The 24,115-nt window shown below is 50.1% G+C and overlaps 2 long non-coding RNA genes across 2 annotated transcripts; one reads left to right on the forward strand and one right to left on the reverse strand.

Moving 5' to 3' along the window:
* Positions 1 to 15,719: 15,719 nt before the first annotated feature.
* On the reverse strand, positions 15,720 to 16,628 carry LOC138117222 (uncharacterized). Its single transcript, XR_011154575.1, has 3 exons — positions 16,543 to 16,628; positions 16,243 to 16,312; positions 15,720 to 16,156 (listed from the first exon to the last, which is right to left on the reverse strand). It is a non-coding gene; the product is annotated as an uncharacterized lncRNA (long non-coding RNA).
* Positions 16,629 to 17,067: 439 nt separating this feature from the next.
* On the forward strand, positions 17,068 to 23,206 carry LOC138117181 (uncharacterized). Its single transcript, XR_011154561.1, has 3 exons — positions 17,068 to 17,169; positions 19,521 to 19,826; positions 19,954 to 23,206. It is a non-coding gene; the product is annotated as an uncharacterized lncRNA (long non-coding RNA).
* Positions 23,207 to 24,115: the final 909 nt, after the last annotated feature.

The following is a 24,115-nucleotide window of genomic DNA, read 5'->3' on the forward strand; positions in this document are numbered from 1 at the left end:
GACCGCCTGAAACACACAAATGACAGTGGATGCTTAGAGCTGTACCAGAACTTGACACCCAAGGAATACCAAGTGGTTCTTTCCACCAGTGACTTCTTACCTCATTCACTTGACCTTGACTGCCGAGATCTGGCTTTACCTCCTAAGAACAAAGACAAAGAACAATGCCGTAACAAAGCCACCAGTTACACTTGCTGAGGAAACACAAACAGTGACCGACCTTCCTGTGGGAACCCCCTCACCCGGTATAGGGCGCTCTGGCACGGATTTAATCCGTCTGCATCTGCAAGAAAGCGATGACAAAAGTCAAAGGGCTGCATGAGAACTTCACAGCTCCAGCCATCTTGTGACAATCTAGAAATATCATCTAGAGGACAAACTGCACCCTACATTACAAATTTCAAGTCCCCAAGCCTTGTTCTATTACACCGATATGCCAGAGTATGCAGCAGGGCAGAGCAGCTCTGGGCCAAACCCATGCAGGCACCCATGACAGAGGAGACGACAAACGAGAGGATACAACAAGGAGAGAGAACTCAGGGTGGAAAGCATGACTGCAAGCACATCAAAGGGCTAAGGCAAAAGACCTGTGACACAGGACACCCAAAAGACATGGCATGCACTATAGACAAGTGACGCAACATGCACTCCGATTGCTCTGCCCTGCGCACCTCAGCATTGTCATCAAATGTGAGACTTTCACTTTATGCGGGCTAAGGCGCCCCTTCTTGGGTATCCCCATCTCCAAAGCTGACGCAAAAATCCCTCCCGGCGAGGCCCGACTCGATACTCCGCTTTCATCCCCTTGACTTATCTCTCGGACGTCCTGAGATGTGAATCCACCTGGGACGCAAAAGAAGACCGCCTCACCATCCTGGAAGCTCCTACCATCGCCGGGCTTTTGTCTTTTAGACGGCTACAATAAAGAAAACCAAACATCAGTACACAAACTTCGTGGCACATTGGCCAAGCCCCCAACAGTTCCACTACTCACCGTCTCCTAAGAAGGCCGGGGTCCTTGGGCCCCACGCTTTGGCCACGCCCCGAGGCCGATACCGCCATCGCAGGGTACACCTGAGTTAAGAGGAGAGGAGGTGATGCGGGACTGCTGAAACTTGAGCGGACCCTCGCTCCCCCCCCCCCCCCCCACCCCGACTTGCCGCAACTCCTCGGCCATCGCCAAAGGGTACCAGGACGGTACCTTCGCACGGAAAAGGTAAAGGCTTCATCGCAGAGTCCCGTGATACTTGCGGAGGACTCAGGAGGGCGGCAAGACAAGTCTGTCAGCCAGTCGGCGAGGATTTCGGTGTAATACAAGGGGACTACCTGAAACACACAAATGACAATGGATGCTTAGAGCTGTACCAGAACTTGGCACCCAAGGCATAACAAGTGGTTCTTTCCACCAGTGACTTCTTACCTCATTCACTTGACCTTGACTGCTAAGATCTGGCTTTACCTCCTAAGAACAAAGACAAAGAACAATCCTGTAACACAGCCACCATTTATGTTTGCCCTGCAAAGACAAACAGTGACCGACCTTCAGGTGGGAACCCCCTCACACGGTATGGGGCGCTCTGCCGCAGATTTAATCCGTCTGCATCTGCAAGAAAGTGATGACAAAAGTCAAAGAGCTGCATTAGAACTTCACAGCTCCAGCCATCCTGTATGAGTCTAGGAATACCATCTTGAGGCCAAACTACAACCTACACCACAAATTCCACATCCCCAGGCCTTGTCCTATTACACTCATACTCCACAGTATGCATCAGGGAAGAGCAGCTCTGGGCCAAACCCACTCAGGCACCCGTGACACAGAAGATGACAAACAAGGGGACACAACAAGGAGAGAAAACTCTAGGCTAGATGATCACAAGGACCGAGCAAATGAGGAATGAGATGACCACGGCAAGACCGACGGTGAGCCAACAAGGCTGCAAGAACCCTGGCAGAGGAGGATGATAACAGAAGGGCTTATTCCAAGACCCGCAAAGATGGATGCCCGAGAATTGGACGGGTGGAATCCTCCAGCTATCTTCACATTCTTACAAGCCTTCATCCTCTATAATGGATCATTGCAGGGCACAGCTGACAATGCAGCTCAGAACAAGACCTGAAAAGACACCCGACTCAACGTCGCTGAAGAGAGACGTGATCCTGATGCACCTCCAAGCTCACGAGTCAAAGGATCAATGGTATCGGCACCACACTGAGGAACACCAAGAACAGAGACGCTAAGAATAATGCCCAGCGTTTGCGATAAGCATCTCAAAGGGCTAAGGCAAAAGACCTGTGACATGAGATGCACAAAAGACAGAGAACGCACAATAGACAGGTGACACGTACCAGGCCTGCTCTGCCCTGCGCACCTCGGCACTGTGATCAAAAGCAAGACTTAAGCTTTATGGGGCCTAAGGGGCCCCTTCTTGGGTATCCCCACCTCCAAATCTGACTCAAAAATACCTCCTGGTGAGTCCCAACTCAACACCCCGCTTTCACCCCTTCTGTGGGTCACAGGTCTCAACTTATCTCTTGGATGTCTGGGGATGTCAATCTGCCTCGGGTGCAAAAGAAGGCTGCATCACCATGCGGGAAGCTCGTGCCTTCACCGGGCTGGTTCTCTCTTAGTCAGCTACAATAAAGAAAACCAGACAAACATCAGTGCATGAACTTAGTGGCACCTCAGCCAAAACCCGTCAATTCTGCCACTCACCGTCTCCTAACAAGGCTGGCCTCCTCAGGCCGCACGCTTTGGCCACGCTCTGAGGCCAACGCCATCGTCATCGTCACAGAGTATACCTGGGTTAAGAGGAGACGAGGTGATGCGGCATTGCCGAAACTTGAGTGGGCCCTCGCTCCTCCCTCCCTCCGCAACTCACTGCAACTACCCGGCCGTTGCCGAAGGCAACCTGGACGGCACGTTCAAATGGAAAAGGTAAAGGCTTCCTCACAGAGTCCTGTAATACTTCCGGAGGGCTAACGACAGCGGCGAGCCAGGTCCATCAGCCAGTTGGCAAGGAATTTCACCATAATACATGGGGACTGCCTAAAGCACACAAATGACAATGGATGCTTAAAGCTTAGAGTGCCAGAACTTGGCAATGAAACAATAACAACCAGTTCAGTACACCGGTCGCCACTTACCTCACTAACTCGACTTTGACTGCTGAGATCTGGCATTACCTCCTAAAAACAAAGACAAAGAACGATGCTGTAACACAGCCACCAATTACACTTGCCCCGCAAACAAACGGTGACTGACCTTCCTGCAGGAAACCCCCTCACCTGGTATGGGGCGCTCTGCCACGGATTTAATCCGTCTGCATCTGCAAGAAAGTGATGACAAAAGTCAAAGAGCTGCATGAGAACTTCACAGCTCCAGCCATCTTGTGACAACCTAGGAATATCATCTAGAGGCCAGACTACACCATACATTATGGATTTAAAGGCCTTGGGCCTTGTTCTATTACACCTATATGCCAGAGTATGCAGCAGGGCAGAGCAGTTCTGGGCCATTCCATGCAGGCACCCGTGACACAGGAGACGACAAAAGAGGGGATGCAACGAGGAGAGAGAACTCTCGGCAAAAAGCATGACTGCAAGCACATCAAAGGGCTAAGGCAAAAGACCTGTGACACAAGATGCCCAAAAGACACGGCATGCACAATAGACAAGTGATACAACATGCACTGCGATTGCTCTGCCCTGCGCACCTCAGCATTGCAATCAAATGTGAGGCTTTCCCATTATGCGGGCTAAGGGGCCCCTTCTTGGACATCCCCATCTCCAAAGCTGACTCAAAACTCCCTCCCAGCAAGCCCCGGCCCAACACCCCGCTTTCATTCCCTCCGTGGGTCATATCCCTCAACTTATCTCTCGGACATCTGGGGATGTGAATCTTCCTGGGGCGCAAAAGAAGGCGGCCTCTCGCCGGCCCAGAAGCTCCTGCCATTGCCAGGCTGTTGTCTCTCAGTCAGCTACAATAAAGACAACCAAACATCAGTATATGAGCTTAGTGGCATGTCAGCCAAAACCCAACAATTCCACTACTCACCGTTCACTAAGAGAGCCCGGGTCCTCAGGCCGCACGCTCTGGCCGCGCTCCAAGGCCGACGCCATCATCGCAGGGTATACCTGGGTTGAGTGGAGACGAGGTTATGCAGCATTGCTGAAACTTGAGTGGACCCTTGTTCCTCCTCCCTGCCCAACATGCTGCAACTCCTCGGCCGTTGCTGAAGGCTACCCAGACGGTACCTTCGCATGGAAAAGGTAAAGGCTTCATCGCAGAGTCCCATGATACTTGCAGAGGACTCACGAGGGCAGCGAGCCAGGTCCATCAGCCAGTCGGTGAGGGGTTTCCGTGTAATACAAGGGGACCGCCTGAAACACACATATGACAGTGGATGCTTAGAGCTGTACCAGAACTTGGCACCCAAGGAATACCAAGTGGTTCTTTCCACCAGTGACTTCTTACCTCATTCACTTGACCTTGACTGCCGAGATCTGGCTTTACCTCCTAAGAACAAAGACAAAGAACAATGCCATAACAAAGCCACCAGTTACACTTGCTGAGGAAACACAATCAGTGACGGACCTTCCTGTGGGAACCCCCTCACCCGGTATAGGGCGCTCTGGCACGGATTTAATCCGTCTGCATCTGCAAGAAAGCGATGACAAAAGTCAAAGGGCTGCATGAGAACTTCACAGCTCCAGCCATCTTGTGACAATCTAGAAATATCATCTAGAGGACAAACTGCACCCTACATTACAAATTTCAAGTCCCCAAGCCTTGTTCTATTACACCTATATGCCAGAGTATGCAGCAGGGCAGAGCAGCTCTGGGCCAAACCCATGCAGGCACCCATGACAGAGGAGACGACAAACGAGAGGATACAACAAGGAGAGAGAACTCAGGGTGGAAAGCATGACTGCAAGCACATCAAAGGGCTAAGGCAAAAGACCTGTGACACAGGACACCCAAAAGACATGGCATGCACTATAGACAAGTGACGCAACATGCACTCCGATTGCTCTGCCCTGCGCACCTCAGCATTGTCATCAAATGTGAGACTTTCACTTTATGCGGGCTAAGGCGCCCCTTCTTGGGTATCCCCATCTCCAAAGCTGACGCAAAAATCCCTCCCGGCGAGGCCCGACTCGATACTCCGCTTTCATCCCCTTGACTTATCTCTCGGACGTCCTGAGATGTGAATCCACCTGGGACGCAAAAGAAGACCGCCTCACCATCCTGGAAGCTCCTACCATCGCCGGGCTTTTGTCTTTTAGACGGCTACAATAAAGAAAACCAAACATCAGTACACAAACTTCGTGGCACATTGGCCAAGCCCCCAACAGTTCCACTACTCACCGTCTCCTAAGAAGGCCGGGGTCCTTGGGCCCCACGCTTTGGCCACGCCCCGAGGCCGATACCGCCATCGCAGGGTACACCTGAGTTAAGAGGAGAGGAGGTGATGCGGGACTGCTGAAACTTGAGCGGACCCTCGCTCCCCCCCCCCCCCCCACCCCGACTTGCCGCAACTCCTCGGCCATCGCCAAAGGGTACCAGGACGGTACCTTCGCACGGAAAAGGTAAAGGCTTCATCGCAGAGTCCCGTGATACTTGCGGAGGACTCAGGAGGGCGGCAAGACAAGTCTGTCAGCCAGTCGGCGAGGAGTTCGGTGTAATACAAGGGGACTACCTGAAACACACAAATGACAATGGATGCTTAGAGCTGTACCAGAACTTGGCACCCAAGGCATAACAAGTGGTTCTTTCCACCAGTGACTTCTTACCTCATTCACTTGACCTTGACTGCTAAGATCTGGCTTTACCTCCTAAGAACAAAGACAAAGAACAATCCTGTAACACAGCCACCATTTATGTTTGCCCTGCAAAGACAAACAGTGACCGACCTTCAGGTGGGAACCCCCTCACACGGTATGGGGCGCTCTGCCGCAGATTTAATCCGTCTGCATCTGCAAGAAAGTGATGACAAAAGTCAAAGAGCTGCATTAGAACTTCACAGCTCCAGCCATCCTGTATGAGTCTAGGAATACCATCTTGAGGCCAAACTACAACCTACACCACAAATTCCACATCCCCAGGCCTTGTCCTATTACACCCATACTCCACAGTATGCATCAGGGAAGAGCAGCTCTGGGCCAAACCCACTCAGGCACCCGTGACACAGAAGATGACAAACAAGGGGACACAACAAGGAGAGAAAACTCTAGGCTAGATGATCACAAGGATCGAGCAAATGAGGAATGAGATGACCACGGCAAGACCGACGGTGAGCCAACAAGGCTGCAAGAACCCTGGCAGAGGAGGATGATAACAGAAGGGCTTATTCCAAGACCCGCAAAGATGGATGCCCGAGAATTGGACGGGTGGAATCCTCCAGCTATCTTCACATTCTTACAAGCCTTCATCCTCTATAATGGATCATTGCAGGGCACAGCTGACAATGCAGCTCAGAACAAGACCTGAAAAGACACCCGACTCAACGTCGCTGAAGAGAGACGTGATCCTGATGCACCTCCAAGCTCACGAGTCAAAGGATCAATGGTATCGGCACCACACTGAGGAACACCAAGAACAGAGACGCTAAGAATAATGCCCAGCGTTTGCGATAAGCATCTCAAAGGGCTAAGGCAAAAGACCTGTGACATGAGATGCACAAAAGACAGAGAACGCACAATAGACAGGTGACACGTACCAGGCCTGCTCTGCCCTGCGCACCTCGGCACTGTGATCAAAAGCAAGACTTAAGCTTTATGGGGCCTAAGGGGCCCCTTCTTGGGTATCCCCACCTCCAAATCTGACTCAAAAATACCTCCTGGTGAGTCCCAACTCAACACCCCGCTTTCACCCCTACTGTGGGTCACAGGTCTCAACTTATCTCTTGGATGTCTGGGGATGTCAATCTGCCTCGGGTGCAAAAGAAGGCTGCATCACCATGCGGGAAGCTCTTGCCTTCACCGGGCTGGTTCTCTCTTAGTCAGCTACAATAAAGAAAACCAGACAAACATCAGTGCATGAACTTAGTGGCACCTCAGCCAAAACCCGTCAATTCTGCCACTCACCGTCTCCTAACAAGGCTGGCCTCCTCAGGCCGCACGCTTTGGCCACGCTCTGAGGCCAACGCCATCGTCATCGTCACAGAGTATACCTGGGTTAAGAGGAGACGAGGTGATGCGGCATTGCCGAAACTTGAGTGGGCCCTCGCTCCTCCCTCCCTCCGCAACTCACTGCAACTACCCGGCCGTTGCCGAAGGCAACCTGGACGGCACGTTCAAATGGAAAAGGTAAAGGCTTCCTCACAGAGTCCTGTAATACTTCCGGAGGGCTAACGACAGCGGCGAGCCAGGTCCATCAGCCAGTTGGCAAGGAATTTCACCATAATACATGGGGACTGCCTAAAGCACACAAATGACAATGGATGCTTAAAGCTTAGAGTGCCAGAACTTGGCAATGAAACAATAACAACCAGTTCAGTACACCGGTCGCCACTTACCTCACTAACTCGACTTTGACTGCTGAGATCTGGCATTACCTCCTAAAAACAAAGACAAAGAACGATGCTGTAACACAGCCACCAATTACACTTGCCCCGCAAACAAACGGTGACTGACCTTCCTGCAGGAAACCCCCTCACCTGGTATGGGGCGCTCTGCCACGGATTTAATCCGTCTGCATCTGCAAGAAAGTGATGACAAAAGTCAAAGAGCTGCATGAGAACTTCACAGCTCCAGCCATCTTGTGACAACCTAGGAATATCATCTAGAGGCCAGACTACACCATACATTATGGATTTAAAGGCCTTGGGCCTTGTTCTATTACACCTATATGCCAGAGTATGCAGCAGGGCAGAGCAGTTCTGGGCCATTCCATGCAGGCACCCGTGACACAGGAGACGACAAAAGAGGGGATGCAACGAGGAGAGAGAACTCTCGGCAAAAAGCATGACTGCAAGCACATCAAAGGGCTAAGGCAAAAGACCTGTGACACAAGATGCCCAAAAGACACGGCATGCACAATAGACAAGTGATACAACATGCACTGCGATTGCTCTGCCCTGCGCACCTCAGCATTGCGATCAAATGTGAGGCTTTCCCATTATGCGGGCTAAGGGGCCCCTTCTTGGACATCCCCATCTCCAAAGCTGACTCAAAACTCCCTCCCAGCAAGCCCCGGCCCAACACCCCGCTTTCATTCCCTCCGTGGGTCATATCCCTCAACTTATCTCTCGGACATCTGGGGATGTGAATCTTCCTGGGGCGCAAAAGAAGGCGGCCTCTCGCCGGCCCAGAAGCTCCTGCCATTGCCAGGCTGTTGTCTCTCAGTCAGCTACAATAAAGACAACCAAACATCAGTATATGAGCTTAGTGGCATGTCAGCCAAAACCCAACAATTCCACTACTCACCGTTCACTAAGAGAGCCCGGGTCCTCAGGCCGCACGCTCTGGCCGCGCTCCAAGGCCGACGCCATCATCGCAGGGTATACCTGGGTTGAGTGGAGACGAGGTTATGCAGCATTGCTGAAACTTGAGTGGACCCTTGTTCCTCCTCCCTGCCCAACATGCTGCAACTCCTCGGCCGTTGCTGAAGGCTACCCAGACGGTACCTTCGCATGGAAAAGGTAAAGGCTTCATCGCAGAGTCCCATGATACTTGCAGAGGACTCACGAGGGCAGCGAGCCAGGTCCATCAGCCAGTCGGTGAGGGGTTTCCGTGTAATACAAGGGGACCGCCTGAAACACACATATGACAGTGGATGCTTAGAGCTGTACCAGAACTTGGCACCCAAGGAATACCAAGTGGTTCTTTCCACCAGTGACTTCTTACCTCATTCACTTGACCTTGACTGCCGAGATCTGGCTTTACCTCCTAAGAACAAAGACAAAGAACAATGCCATAACAAAGCCACCAGTTACACTTGCTGAGGAAACACAAACAGTGACCGACCTTCCTGTGGGAACCCCCTCACCCGGTATAGGGCGCTCTGGCACGGATTTAATCCGTCTGCATCTGCAAGAAAGCGATGACAAAAGTCAAAGGGCTGCATGAGAACTTCACAGCTCCAGCCATCTTGTGACAATCTAGAAATATCATCTAGAGGACAAACTGCACCCTACATTACAAATTTCAAGTCCCCAAGCCTTGTTCTATTACACCTATATGCCAGAGTATGCAGCAGGGCAGAGCAGCTCTGGGCCAAACCCATGCAGGCACCCATGACAGAGGAGACGACAAACGAGAGGATACAACAAGGAGAGAGAACTCAGGGTGGAAAGCATGACTGCAAGCACATCAAAGGGCTAAGGCAAAAGACCTGTGACACAGGACACCCAAAAGACATGGCATGCACTATAGACAAGTGACGCAACATGCACTCCGATTGCTCTGCCCTGCGCACCTCAGCATTGTCATCAAATGTGAGACTTTCACTTTATGCGGGCTAAGGCGCCCCTTCTTGGGTATCCCCATCTCCAAAGCTGACGCAAAAATCCCTCCCGGCGAGGCCCGACTCGATACTCCGCTTTCATCCCCTTGACTTATCTCTCAGACGTCCTGAGATGTGAATCCACCTGGGACGCAAAAGAAGACCGCCTCACCATCCTGGAAGCTCCTACCATCGCCGGGCTTTTGTCTTTTAGACGGCTACAATAAAGAAAACCAAACATCAGTACACGAACTTCGTGGCACATTGGCCAAGCCCCCAACAGTTCCACTACTCACCGTCTCCTAAGAAGGCCGGGGTCCTTGGGCCCCACGCTTTGGCCACGCCCCGAGGCCGATACCGCCATCGCAGGGTACACCTGAGTTAAGAGGAGAGGAGGTGATGCGGGACTGCTGAAACTTGAGCGGACCCTCGCTCCCCCCCCCCCCCACCCCGACTTGCCGCAACTCCTCGGCCATCGCCAAAGGGTACCAGGACGGTACCTTCGCACGGAAAAGGTAAAGGCTTCATCGCAGAGTCCCGTGATACTTGCGGAGGACTCAGGAGGGCGGCAAGACAAGTCTGTCAGCCAGTCGGCGAGGAGTTCGGTGTAATACAAGGGGACTACCTGAAACACACAAATGACAATGGATGCTTAGAGCTGTACCAGAACTTGGCACCCAAGGCATAACAAGTGGTTCTTTCCACCAGTGACTTCTTACCTCATTCACTTGACCTTGACTGCTAAGATCTGGCTTTACCTCCTAAGAACAAAGACAAAGAACAATCCTGTAACACAGCCACCATTTATGTTTGCCCTGCAAAGACAAACAGTGACCGACCTTCAGGTGGGAACCCCCTCACACGGTATGGGGCGCTCTGCCGCAGATTTAATCCGAATGCATCTGCAAGAAAGTGATGACAAAAGTCAAAGAGCTGCATTAGAACTTCACAGCTCCAGCCATCCTGTATGAGTCTAGGAATACCATCTTGAGGCCAAACTACAACCTACACCACAAATTCCACATCCCCAGGCCTTGTCCTATTACACCCATACTCCACAGTATGCATCAGGGAAGAGCAGCTCTGGGCCAAACCCACTCAGGCACCCGTGACACAGAAGATGACAAACAAGGGGACACAACAAGGAGAGAAAACTCTAGGCTAGATGATCACAAGGACCGAGCAAATGAGGAATGAGATGACCACGGCAAGACCGACGGTGAGCCAACAAGGCTGCAAGAACCCCGGCAGAAGAGGATGATAACTGAAGGGCTTATTCCAAGAACCACAAAGACAGATGCCGGAGAATTGGACGGGTGGAATCCTCCAGCTATCTTCACATTCTTAAAAGTCCTCATGCCCTATAATGGATTGTTGCAGTGCACAGCTGTCAATGCAGCTCCGAACAAGACCTGAAAAGACACCCGACTCAACGTCGCTGAAGAGAGACGCGATTCTGATGCGACTCCAAGCTCACGAGTCAAAGGATCAATGGTATCAGCACCACACTGAGGAACACCAAGAACAGAGATGCTAAGAATAATGCCCATCGTTTGCGATAAGCATCTCAAAGGGCTAAGGCAAAAGACCTGTGACACAAGATGCACAAAAGACAGAGAACGCACAATAGACAGGTGACATGTACCAGGCCTGCTCTGCCCTGCACACCTCGACACTGTGATCAAAAGCAAGACTTAAGCTTTATGGGGCCTAAGGGGCCCCTTCTTGGGTATCCCCACCTCCAAATCTGACTCAAAAATACCTCCTGGTGAGTCCCAACTCAACGCCCAGCTTTCACTCCCTCTGTGGGTCACAGGCCACGACTTATCTCTTGGATGTCTGAGGATGTCAATCTGCCTCGGGTGCAAAAGAAGGCCACCTCACCATGCAGGAAGCTCACGCCTTCATCGGGCTGCTTATCTCTTGATGAACTACAATAAACAAAACAAAACAGACATCAGTGCATGAACTTAGAGGCACCTCAGCCAAAACCTGTCAATTCTGCCACTCACCGTCTCCTAAAAAGGCCGGGGTCCTCGGGCCGCACGCTTTGGCCAAGCCCCGAGGCCAACGCCATCGCCATTGTCGCAGGGTATACTGGGGTTAAGAGGAGACAAGGTGATGCGACACTGCCAAAACTTGAGGGGGCCCTCACTCCTCCCTCCCTCCACAACTCACTGCAACTACTTGGCCGTTGCCAAAGGCTACCCAGACAGTACCTTCACATGGAGAAGGTAAAGTCTTCATCGCAGAGTCCCGTAATACTTCTCGAGGGGTCACAAGGGTGGCAAGCCGGGTCTGTCAGCCGGTCAGCGAGAGGTTTTGATGTAATACAAGGTGACTGCCTGAAACACACAAATGACAATGGATGCTTAGAGCTGTACCAGAACTTGGCACCCAAGGCATAACAAGTGGTTCTTACCACCAGTGACTTCTTACCTCGTTCACTTGACCTTGACTGCTGAAATCTAGCTTTACCTCCTAAGAACAAACACAAAGAACAATGCTGTAACACAGCCACCAGTTACACTTGCACTGCAAAGACAAACAGTGACTGACCTTCCTGCGGGAGCCCCCTTAACTGGTACAGGGGCACTCAGCCACGGACTTAATCCATCTGCATCGGAAAGAAACTGAGGACAATATTCAAAGTGCTGCATGAGAACTTAACAGCTCCAGCCATCTTGTGACAATCTCAGAATACCATCTAGAGGGCAAACTACACCCTACATCACAAATTACAAGCCCACAGGCCTTGTTCTATTACACCCATACAGCAGAGTGTGCATCAGGGCAGAGCAGCTCTGGGCCAAACCCACTCAGGCACCCGTGACACAGGAGATGACAAATGAGGGACACAACAAGGAGGGAAAACTCTGGGCTAGATGATCACAAGGACCAAGAGAATGAGGAATGAGATGACTTAGGTGAGACCGACAGTGAGCCAACAGGGCTCCAAGAACCCTGGCAGAAGAGGATGCTAACACAAAGGCTTTATCCAGGAACCGCAAAAATGGATGCCTGAGTTGTACGGGTGGAATCCTCTAGCTATCTTCGTATTTTCGCAAGTCCTCATCCCCTTTAGTGGATTGTTGTGGTGCATAGCTGTCAATGCAGCTCAGAACAAGACCTGAAAAGACACCTGACTCAACACTGCTAAAGAGATGCGATTCTGATGCAGCTCCAAGCTCAAGAGTCAAAGGATCAATGGTATCAGCACCACACTGAGGAACACCAAGAACAGAGATGCTAAGAGTAACGCCCAGCATTTGCAATAAGCATCTCAAAGGGCTAAGGCAAAACACCTGTGACACAAGATGGCCAAAAGACAGAACACACACTAGACAAGTGACATGCACCAGGACTGCTCTGCCCTGTATACCTTGGCATTGTGATCAAAAGCAAGATTTTCCCTTTATGTTGGCCTAAGGGGCTCCTTCTTGGGTATCCCCACCTCCAAATCTGACTCAAAAATCCCTCCCGGCGAGTCCCAACTCAACAACCTGATGTCACCCCCTCTGTGGGTCACAAGCCTCGACTTATCTCTCAGACGCCTGGGGATGTGAATCTGCCTCGGGCACAAAAGAAGGCCACCTTGCCATCCTGGAAGATCCTGCAGTCACTGGGCTGTTCTCTCTCAATCAGCTACAAAAAAAACCCAAACCCAACATCAGTACATTAGCTTAGTGGCACCTCAGCCAAAACCCGACAATTCTGCTACTCACCATCTCCTAATAGGGCCAGGGTCCTCGGGCTGCACACTCTGGCCACGCTCCAAGGCTGCCACTGTCATTGCAGGGTATACCTGGATTAGGAGGAGATAAGGTGATGTGGCATTGCTGAGACTTGAGCAGACCCTCATTCCTCCTCCCTCCGCAACATGCTGCAGCTCCCCAGCCATTGCTAAAGGCTGCTCAGAAAGACCCTTCGAATGGAAAAGGTGAAGGCATGGTCAAAAAGTCCCATAATACTTTCAGAGGGCTCACAAGGGTGGCGAGCCGGGTCTGCCGGTCATGGAGTTTCAGAGAACACAAGCAGACCACCTGAAACACACAAATGACAATGGATGCTTAGAGCTGTACCAGAACTTGGCACCCAAGGAATACCAAGTGGTTCTTGCCACTTTCTTCTTACCTCATTCACTTGACCTTGACTGCCGAGATCTGGCTTTACCTCCTAAGAACAAAAACAAAGAACAATGCTGTAACAAAGCCACCAGTTACACTTGCTGAGGAAACACAAACAGTGACTGACCTTCCTGCAGGAATCCCCCTCAACCGGTGGGGGGCGCTCTGCCACAGATTTAACCCATCTGCATCTGAAATAAAGTGATGACAAAAGTTAAAGTGCTGCATGATAACTTAACAGCTCCAGGCATCCTGTGTCAATCCAGGAATATCATCTAGAGGCCAAATTACACCCTACATAAATATCAAGTCCCGGGGCCCTGTCCTATTACAACTAACACACTATAGGCCAGACTGTGCAGCAGGGCAGAGCAGCTCCAGACCAAACCCATGCAGGCACCTGTGACACAGGAGATCACAAACGAGGTGAACGGATGAGGAGAGAAAACTCTCAGTGAGAAGAATAACCACAAGCACATTGAAGAGCTAAGACAGAAGACATGAGATGCCCAAAAGAGACAGGGCGCACAATAGACAAGTGACATGACATGCACTGGGTCTGCTCTGCCTGGCTCACCTCGGCCTTGTGATCAAAAGTGAGGCTTTCCTTTCATGGGGCCTAAGGGGCCCCTTCTTAGACATCCCCATCTCTGAAGCAGACTCAATATTCCCTCCCGGCAAGCCCCAACCCGACACTCTGCTTTCACCCCCTCGACTTATCTCTCAGACGTGCAGGGATGCAAATCCTCCTCGGGCACAAAAAAAGGCCACCTCACCACCCAGGAAGCTCCTGCCATCACTGGGCTGATCTCTCTTAGTCAGCTACAATAAACAAAACCAAACCAAACATCAGTGCACAAACTTAGTGGCACCTCGGCCAGAACCCAACAATTCCACCGCTCACCATCCCCTAAGAAGGCCAGGGTTCTCAGGCCGCACGCTTTGGCCGTGCTCCGAGGCCGACGCCATCGTCGCCACATATTCCTGGGTTAAGAGGAGACAAGGTGATGCGGCATTACTGAAACTTGAGCAGACCCTCACTCTTCCTCCCTCCCTGACTCACCACAACTACCCGGCCGTTGCCAAAGGGTGCCTGGACAGCACCTTTGAATGGAAAAGGTAAAGGCTCCGTCGCAGAGTCCCGTAATGCTTCTGAAGAGCTCACAAGGGTGGCAGACCGTGTCTGTTGGCCGGTCATGGAGGTGCTTCAGCATAATACAAGTGGACCACCTAAAACACACAAATGATTGTGGATGCTTAGAGGCGTACCAGAACTTGGCACCCAAGGATTAACAACTTTTTCTTTCCACCAGTCACTGCTTACCATGCTCACTTGACCTTGACTGCTGCTATCCAGCTTTACCTCCTAAAAACAAAGAACAATGCTGGAACATTGCCACCATTCACACTTGCCCTGCAAACACAAACAGTGACTGACCTTCCTGTGGGAACTCTCTCAACTAGTGGGGGGGCGCTCTGCCATGGATTTAACCCATCTGCATCTGAAAGAAAGTGATGACAAAAGTTAAAGGGCTGCATGATAACTTAGGACTAGAAAACTGCAAGATGCCGCCATAGCGCTCCCGCCGAACCCCGCACAGACCGGCCGTGGTTGCTCCATCTGAGGTGTGGCTCAGGTGGTTATGCAAAGGTAAAGGTTACCCGTAAAGTCTTCTTTCTATTCCACCTACCCCCCAGTTTATTCCACAGGGCAGAGCAGTTCCAGGCTAAAAACAAACTCAGACAACACATTATGCTACAAACAGTGGGACACAAGGATGATAAAAACAGCTCTCGGAGAGAAGAAGGACGGTGAGGACCGAGATGACGCCAAAAGAGATGACCAATGGCATAGTGACAGTAGACAGAAGTGGCTCTAAGGAGCAGAAGAAAAGACTGTAATAGAGTGACCTATTATAAGAACTGTCAGTCACAATGATGAAGACGGCTGCAAAACAATGCTATGTTCAGAATGCTCCCTGTATCCTTACAATGTTATAAGCCCCAGGACATTACAACTCACGGCTGGGAAGGATGTATGGCAATACAGCCGGGAATGAGGCCTCAAAAGACATCTGACTCAACGCTTCTGAGATGCGATTCCGAGACATGGCTGAGCCCGTCAGTAAGAGAACAAATGATATCGGTGACATGCCGAGAAGTACAAATGTTTGAGAACCTAGAGATGATGGCTGACACTTGCCATAAGGTCCTTGAGGATAAAAGGCAGACATATCTGATCCAAGGGATCCTGAAGACATGCTAAACAACACAACACACCAGACAACACAACACAGACTGGAACTGCTCTGCACTGCATAGCCTACAGTTGCAATCAAATGTGGAGCCTCTCCCTTTAGCTATCCTAAGAGGCCCCTTAGAGAGCATCCCTTACCCCCGCACTAATTATTAAATTTTTCCCAGGAATTTCTAACTCACTACCCTGCTGCCATCCCATCACCAGGTCATAGCCCCTGACTTATCTTTTAGATGACCGGCAATATGAATCCACATTGGATGTGAAATGAGTCCTCCTCAGTCATCTTGGAAGGCCCCATAATAGCTGGGTTAGCCTCATAGTCAGCTACAATAAAAAAAAAAAAAAAAAGTCAAGATCAATGCACAAATCTAGTGGCATATAGGCCAAATGCCCACAGTTTGGCTACTCACCACCTCCTAAGCCCATCCAGGTCCTCGGGTCTCTAGCTTCACCCAGAATCAAAAGCTGTGGCCATTATTTCTATAGACACGTGAGACAGCAAGGGGCAAAGTTATATGGTATTCCTATGAGTGCGGTGGATGCATTTGTGTGCTTTAAGATGTATAAATGCATCTACTGTGCTTAGGAAAAAAGCCTTAGGTAGGCCCAAATAGACACCTTTTCCCACCCTATGGCCTTCAAAACCCCTTCTGGCACTTCCTAAGCCAGCTACCCTGCTCACACTCTCCCAGCTGCAATCCATAATTTACCTATCAGAAGCCACAATTTTGGATATCATCTTTGATATGGGCAAGGTCCTTTTATGACACAATGAATGTGCTAAAAAAATTTGAAGCTTCATACTCCATACAACCTGGAAGTTACAATGCTCCTAAAGAAAAAAACCAAGAAGAAAAACTGAAATTAGAAAAGCACTTTACCACCTCTGAACACTCAAGCCAAAATTATGAGCCTAAATACTCACTGTGTTCAACACTATCTTCTTCCCAATGTCTTCAAAACCACTGGTGCTTTAGAGGCCAAAAGCATTTACTGGGGAGGAAAAAAAACCTGATATAAGCTGAAAGGCCCCCTTCATTGAAATGAGAGGAGATCTCCCATCCCAGGCAATCCCAGGGAGGAAATGAATCCCTTTGGCAAAGGCTGGGGTTAATATACCCCTGGCCGGGTCCGCCTCTCATTCCCATCATGCCCCAGAAAAGGGAGGAGGTAATTACTACAATGTATAAAAGCTGTCAAAGGAGCTATAGCTGCTTGGCTCCTCTGGTGTAAATTCAAAATGAGTAAAGGGCTGGAGAGAGAAAAAAAGCTCTTCAGGGAATTGATGATACCTTCTTTTTTACTACAGCTACATCAAGCAAAAGGGCAGAGACCAGGTAAGAAGTAAAACTTTGTATTTTGGCAGTGTAGATAGCTAAGTGGGATAACTAGCTATTAATTTGTACAGTTGTTCCTTAGTGATTAGTAAGTAGTACTTCACATGTGGCTAAGTAGGGTGGAGAAGAATAGTAATTATATGAATGGTGAAGCTCGCATTGGGACCTCTAATTAGGGCTAGATACATTATAAATAAAAATAACAAAACTAATAGACTCCTGGGTGCTGTTAGGGTTATGTATGTGCTGGGCTTACTCCCATATAAGATATTTGGTACCGGGGCATGGGTAGAAGTGCCCTAAAATGCAGATTTAAACCCTTAAAATGCTGGAAAAGGGAGCACTTCCTTTAACTGAACCCCTAAAATGAGGAGATGGGGTGTTTACCTCCACTTAAGCTAATACAATGGCAAATAAATGGCTTCTCCCCTTTAATTTAATCCTCTAAAATATTTGGAAAAGAGGGGGTTTCCTCACTTTAAATCTCTCAAATGATACAGAAAGAGTAATTTTTCCCTCAGCTCAAACCCTTAAAAAGGGGGGACAACTGGGCTTCCCCCTCCATTTACACATTTGGATGATGAAAATGCAGGAGTTACCCTTAATTCAAACCCATAAAATAGCACAGTCAAGGTTTTCCCTTTCCATTTAAACTAGAAAATAATGGGAAATGGGGATTTGCTGTCAGTTGATAACCCTAACAGCATAGAAGGGGTGGGGTTTCCTTCAAATGATACTATTAAAATTGCAGGGGAAGGGGATTCCCCCTCAATTTTGATAGAGACAATTATGGAAAAGGAAGTTTTTCCCTCAATTTTAGCCCCTTTTCTCCTAATAATACCTCTATTTTCTGGGGCCTCTGGGGAGGGACTGACAAGATAAAAGGGGAAAGTTGAAAGTTTCCCCATGGCACCCCACATGCTGCCCGGCATTCTCAGGTGCCCAGGTGCATCTGGCTGCTCCCTAGCTCCTGCTAGGATGCTCCAACTGTCATTCCTGGAGGGACACTCGGGATGCCTTCATCAGCCCCTGTGAACTAGTAGCTCCCTGTGCAGGTGTGCCCGGGCACCCCTCTGAAAGCAGCTGGTCATGCCTGGACCTGCTGTGCCTTGGAGCGGGGGGTGAGGTGGAGAAAGATCCTGCCAGTTGTTCCCTCCCATACATGGGCCGTTGTCTGTCCCTGAAACACTGGGGTGCCGGCCTTTCCTTTCTGTGGAAAAGAACCGGCTTTCTCAGCCAGGTGCCTGTGGCCAAAATTGGGATTCTGCCTCCAAAATTCCCTATGTCCTAGCTTTGTAATTAACGAGAAAATTTCCCCCAGATCATAAGCGATTACAGGTAATTTTTCCTCTGCAATCATTACTAAATTGTGTTTCTGTGGAAGTGTTTGACACATCCCTTGAGGGGACGAGGGTTTGGCTGGGTTTTTTATGGCTAATCCTGACAGGCTCCGACAGAACCCGAGCCCCCCATCGCTAGTCTACCCTGAATTTCTGTGAAATATTGATATAGTTTATAAATACTCCCTTTGCCTGCTACTCAGTCTTTCCCTGTCCATCCAGGGAGCAGATTACTCCATCCTTTGCTCCTGACCGCAGCTCTCCTGCCCAAATGCCGGTTCTCACAGACAAGAACTAAGCAGAAAACTGCTATAAGTGTTGGCTTTTAAAGTAAAATTCTTATTACATCTGGCTAAATGATCAAAATAAATACAAGTATTGATGGTCATTGGGCGAAAGCTTTTCAGAACAGAAAGTATCCATTTTGATAGCACAGATCCCATTTTGACAATAATGCATTCTTTTGTGTTTGGGAATCCTGCCCATATAGGGCATCTGAAAATTGGTATTTTGGAATTTGATATTTTGAAATGGGGACATTTTGATATTTTGGAACTTAATATTCTGGTATTTTGAAAGGAAATTATTCTGGTGTTTTGGAACTTGGTATTCTGGTATTTTGGAAGTAGGTTACTTTGCTATTCTGAAACTTGGTTTTCTGGTATTGCAGAACTGGATTACTTTTGTAATTTGGGACTCGGTATTCTACTGTTTTGGAACCGAATTACTTTGGTATTTCAAAACTTGGTTTTCTGGGATTTTGAAACCTAGTTTTCTGATATTTTTTAACTTGGTTTTCTATTATTTTGGAACTAGGTTATTCTGGTATTTCACAATCTGATTTTTTTTTTTTTTTATATTTTTGTGGGCTGGGGTTTTTTTGTACTTTGTAACATGTGCTTTTAGTTTAGTATTTTTGTAACCTGGGGGTTGCTATTTTGTAACCTGTGCTTGGCAGGGGCCTGTGGCAGCCTAGTCCAGGCTCTTGGTTTCATTTGCCTTCTTTGACAGTGATTATCCTCTCATGGGAACTGTTAAATCACAGACTGTACAATGAGACAGACTTCCCAAAACAGAAATAAATTCCAGCTATGGAAAATCTCACTGCCGCATTTAGAAACACTTCAGCAAAGACTTTGGAAAAAGTAAAGGTGATGTATGATTACCTGGGGCCCCAGGAAACTGAGGTGAAGGTGGGGAACAAGCAGACAGCAAACAGCTTCCACTGCTTCTTGCTCCAGACGCTACTGCAAGTGCAGCTTCCCTGGAATTTCATGTCCAGTGTGTCTCTTCCAAGCTCAGCAGGCGAACGAACAGGTACTCCAGGATTTACTTCGTTTGTACTTCAGGCAGCACAGACCCTCCACGAGGAACTGGAATCCAAGGGTAGATCTAAAAATGGTCCTTCCTCCCACTTACCGCTCCACACTTTCTCCTTCCGCAGGTAGGATGCAGGTGCCTCACAGAGCCAAGAAAACTGCCTTTCAATTCAGTACAAAACCTGCCTGAAAAAAAACAGGACGCCGGGACTGAGAGCCAGCAGCAATTCCTTAGTGTTTCTGTTCACAACTGTTCTCCTGCTGCTTTTCTTGACAGGGGCTTTTCTTTCAAGGTCACTCCTGTATTGTTTTATCTTGACAAATGTTTTAGAAAGTTGAGTTTCTTGAGAACTGTTTCATCCTGATGTTTTCAGTGCTGCGCTTGCCACGATCCTTTGGATGCCCTAACTGTGCATCCAATTCAGGGAACACCAACTTAGCCCTGGGCTGGGAAACAAAAGACAACAAACATTTAAAAATCGTCCCTGCCTTGAGGGTGTTCAGGCCCGGGAGAAAGCCCTTCCCACCACCCTCTTGGCCTCTTCCCAGTCCGAGTAACTGGAAATGTGCATCCAAACCCGAATTAGACAGATCGGGGTGTGTTCTGCACACCAAAGACCACAGCCCCAAGCACTGGGAGCCTGAAGATGCTCTGGATTACAATTCACAGCCTCAGTGAACCCTGCAGAGTAAAGCCAAGTGGTTTCTTTCTCTGAGGGAGGAAAACGCATGACAGCAAGGGCTGTCCCAGCTGACCCGGCCCTCATGGGGTCAGCTGAACAGGATAACCCATTGAGTCTTGCTCTGCTGTTGAAAAACACTACAAACCCTGTGGCTTGAGGGTTCAAAATCTACTTTTTAGGTCAGCCAAAAGGCCTCTGGCTGGGACAATTCACTGAATTCACTGGCAGATCCCAAGATCTGTTTCCAAGTGCATAAAAACCTACACCTACAAGAAGGTCCCAAGCACAGTGGAGTTAAAGGTGCTCTGAGCATGGGTTCCTTGAACTTCAGGGAAATGATCCCTAGTCTGGCTTTGGGATGCTCCCACCTGCACCTTGTGTTCTCCACACCAGCCATCCTGCCTGGGAAGGCCAGGGGTTTTGGACGCCCTCTGGGAACCCCCAGACCCCCTGCCAGTGAGCAATGGCACTGTCTGTGCTTGCAGCCCTCACCCCAATTTTTGTCAGTGGGTGGTTCTTGATGTGGCAGTTGGGGACAGGGGTAAGGGGTGGCCCTGGCAGTGCTGGGGCAGCAGTTGGACCTGATGGTCTCAAAGGGTTTTCCAGCCTCAGGGATTCTATGGGACAGCCTGTGACTGACCCCACTGCACAGACAGGCACGGGAAGCTGTTACACACAGATTATATTGCCATGAGCCAGAGCACTTCAGGGCATCCTTGAGAGAGTTGCAGAGAGCAGGAAAAAAAATACACAGTTACGGCACTGATCATGCTCTGTGGTTTGCAAGTGGGGCATGATCACCATTTTGGTTTTGTCTTGATAGTTCCAAGGAAAATAACTGTTGAGCTGGCAGCAAAGATGCCGCCTTCCTGATACTCCTGGCCCAGAACCATGGCCCAGCAGGCAGCTGTGGCAATCTGAATTATTTGTGCAGTTCAGAAGCTGCACATCCCTAGACCAATCCCTTGGGAGCATGAACCTTCCCATGGGCATTTTGTACTTCAATGTGTACTTTCAGCACACTGGGACCATTAAATCAGAATGAGGTCACTTGGTGACAGCACAGCATTAGATCAGATATCAAGAGACTCACCAGACAACATTCACTATGGACTCTCTGTGGATGCTAAAAGGCAGGAGCAGAGAAATTTTCCAGCTCTGTAGTTTGTGAAGTTTTTCCTTTCTCATCCTTTAGCTGAGAAACAGAGAAATCCAGCTTCTCACAGCTTCTCTGTGAGAGCTTTCGTTCTCATGAGAACTGGACGGGTAACAGTTTGTAAGAATGTAAACTATTTCTACACCTGCTATTGTTGTCAGAACACTATAATTGTTTTCAGTCTTGTGAGAATAATATTTGGAGATGGGTGTCTTACCGCTTGGCCTATCACCTTGAGAGGTGGTGAGTGAATAAGCCAATCATGTAATTTCTTTATTGCAAACTACACTATAAAAGAGGAGAAATTCATTAAATGAGGTCTTAACTCTGCTTTGGCCATATCTTTTAACCTGGACCTATGTCGTGATTTGCCGTTCTCTGGGGATAACAGTGACAGACTCTCCATTCTCATTGTTCTGGCTGCAGCATCCTCATTTCTCACTGGTCTGTTTCAAGGACTCCCCTCAAAATATGGATCGCTGGTCCCAGTAGGGAATCCTCAAGGGCATTTTTACTCCCTGCAAACTGCAGGAATGACCAAGAACAGGTTCTGTCATAGGAAAAGCAGAGGATTGTGATGATTACACAGCTCTCCCTGTGAGGGCTTCAGTTTCTACCTGCAGTCCTTGAGCAGCTCTGCCTTGGTCCCACCCGCCTGCTCCAAAATGCCTCCGTGGGGTTTAACTCCGGCTCTTTGGATCTGCCCATCCCCACGGCTCTGACAGACAGCACAGCAGGGGAACACCTGAACAGGTACAGCCAGGAGCACACTGAGGCCATCAGGTCTTGCAGCACAGCTTCTTGTGCTTCAGGGCTTCCAGTTTTTTGGTGCAGATTCACTGGAATTTAACCTCGTAAAAATCATCTGGCAAGACTTAACATTAACTCAGGAATTCCAGTGCATCCCTGCACCACTGGGATTCCAGCTACTGTACAAGCTGTGAGAGGCAGTGAACAAGCCAGGACTTTACAGGTAAATCAGGTGCCAATCTGTTCAGCCAACAGCAGCTGCAAGAAACACCTTGAGAATCGCTTCAGTTTTGAATTCCTAAAGCAAAACAAAAGCAATTTTCAGATGCTTGGCAAAAGTCCATCCCATTTTAACCAATTTCTGGGACTTGTTCCCAGCCTCCTGATATTCATTTCCCAGCTCACACGTGGCTGCCAGCCAGCATTAGAGCTGGTTCTACACACAGACATGCGAGGTTGCTGCGACTTATCATTTCAGCAGTTCCTGGGAACATGAATATGACCCACATCTCCCACCTGCCCAGCACGGAGTCCATCCAGCACTCACCGAGAGCTGCTGGGAGCTGACATTCTCCCTGCTTCCCGTCGGGGAAACCCTGCCTCCAGCTCCGGCCTCTCCACCTCTCACCGCCTCGGAAGGAGGAGTGCTCTGACTCTGCACAGCTCCTCCCCTTCGGGGGAGCAGGGGGAATGGCGAAGGCTGCTCTAGTGACTGTTATTTTCTGACCATTTTAAATCCTGAAGCATTTCCCCCGGGCGGGAAGGGGGCCGCGGGCGGCGGCAGGGGTCCGTGAGGCGGCACCGGGCGAGGGATACCATATGGGGACCCGCCATGGCGGGTGGGGGGAGCGGCGGGCAGCCACGGTGGGGTGGAGCGACGGGCGCGGCCGGGAGCGGAGTGAGGGGTGGGGCTACATTACGCGCGTGCGCGAAAGGATGGGGCGGAGCAGCGTGACGCGGGCGACGGGGGCGCTACGGGGGGCGTTTTTACCCAGCAGCGCTGCCCCGAAGGTCCCGCGGTGCAGCTCTTTTAGTGACACGGGGCAGCGGCCACACCGGCTGCAGTACCTTTATTGTACCTCTTTTACCATGCTCAGCATTTTATTCCCTTTACACCTCTCAGCCTTTCCCGTGCTGCTCTTTAAAACCAGCAGCGCAGCCCCGCCGTGGGTCCCTCGGTGCAGCACTTTTAGTGACACGGGACAGCGGCCATACCTGCTGCAGTACCTTTTGAATATTTCTTGAACCATTGTCAACATTTTCTTCCGATCACACTTGCCAAGCCCTTCCCGTGACTCTTTTTACCAGCAGCGCCCCGCCGTGAGTCCCTCGGTGCAGCTCTCTTAGTGACACGGGGCAGGGGCGGAGAGCCCTCTAGGTGCGGCTCCTCTGTGGCACTTTACCGTGTTCTATTTTATTTCATTGGTACCTCGCGCGTTGCGCCGGGCGGGTCATTCGGAGACATGTACCGGCTCTCACAGCGCCCCGCCCGCCGCCGCTCCCCGGGGCCCTCCCCGCTGCTCTCGGGAGATCGCACACCGCAGGCGGCCCAAGCCCCGTCCCGCCGACGGCACTCGCCACCCGCCGCCCGCCGCCGCGTTCTCCCGCTGCCTACCGGCACGAAGCGGCGCTGCCGATGACGGAGCCGATGCGCGGCTGCCACGCCGCTTTCCCCGCGCCTCAGGGCCGGCGGCTTCG

This window comes from Aphelocoma coerulescens, chromosome 11 (genome assembly GCF_041296385.1).
Source record: "Aphelocoma coerulescens isolate FSJ_1873_10779 chromosome 11, UR_Acoe_1.0, whole genome shotgun sequence".
NCBI lineage: Eukaryota > Metazoa > Chordata > Aves > Passeriformes > Corvidae > Aphelocoma > Aphelocoma coerulescens.